Below are 1,127 nucleotides of genomic sequence, written 5' to 3'. Positions count from 1 at the left end.
GAGTTGTGCGCCATTATGCAAAAACATGGAGACTATCTGGGGTTCTGGGGCCAGTGTCGTCGCCTGTGGGTTTCATGGAGAAAACTTGAACAGAAAATATACATAGAGACGAAATGATTTAGATATCCAGTTACACAGTCATACATTGTCCAAGAAAAAGACATAATATACGAGTATGTATGTCTTCAGCCAAGCATCCGCAAAAGAGAAGCCCGGATAATCTCTATCACGCGTTACATGAGTCAAATTGAAACGGCATCGGCAGGGGCCAACAACTCCTGATTATTCCGATAAATATCATACAGTAAAACACTCACAGCGTCACATTTCAGGTAGGTATAGAATCATTTAGTAAATATACAAGTCGGTACTGTTACTGTCCCTTAATTGTTTCTTTCTGTAAAAATATCCGTTGCACCGTTGCTGTAAAGTGTAAAACTTCACTTCAACTCGATCTTTAAGGAGTCCAAAAGTCCAAAGACTCCTAAGTTTCACAAGGTGTTATGTCGACACTGGAACCCCACTAGGACGCCCCTCTATTACTACCAGATCTGGCAAAGGGACTAGAGGGGTATCTCTTGTACGAGTATGTACCATAATTATTATCAGTGGCCACAGATAAGATCTATTCATCTACATTGACATTCTCTTTCAGCTCTCGATGCTGCAACCTTTTGAGCTTTTGGCTCCGCTGATCAAAAATTCCACTACATTTGTACTTTTGCATGATGAGCTATGTAGGCGTATCAAGGCGTTTGACAGTGATTTTCAGTAATTCTTCTGTAGTGAAAGCAAATTCTTTTCAATTAGAATGTACACAAACAACCTGTATTACGGTAAGAGTAAGTACTGTTGATTATCACTTTGGTAACGTCCCCTCCTTGTGTTTTGTCTCCACTAGAACCTCCATCTTGCTCTCAGTCGCTACCTTGCTACAATTGGTTGAGTGTTAATTTTCTCTCAAAGGTTCCGTATATCCTTCCCGGTCCTCTCCTCTTCCGTCGTCTAGTTTTAATTAAAATTTTTGTTGAATTATTAAATTTCAATTTAAATACTTTGTGTTCGAATTTCTTTTGACTGCTCTCAGGAAAATGCCAAGACAGCACAAGCAAGGTCTCCGGTGTAGC

Source organism: Diaphorina citri, unplaced genomic scaffold (genome assembly GCF_000475195.1).
Source record: "Diaphorina citri unplaced genomic scaffold, Diaci psyllid genome assembly version 1.1 scaffold1974, whole genome shotgun sequence".
Lineage (NCBI taxonomy): Eukaryota > Metazoa > Arthropoda > Insecta > Hemiptera > Psyllidae > Diaphorina > Diaphorina citri.
The sequence above is the reverse complement of the archived record's forward strand: the minus strand, read 5'-3'. Positions refer to the sequence as shown.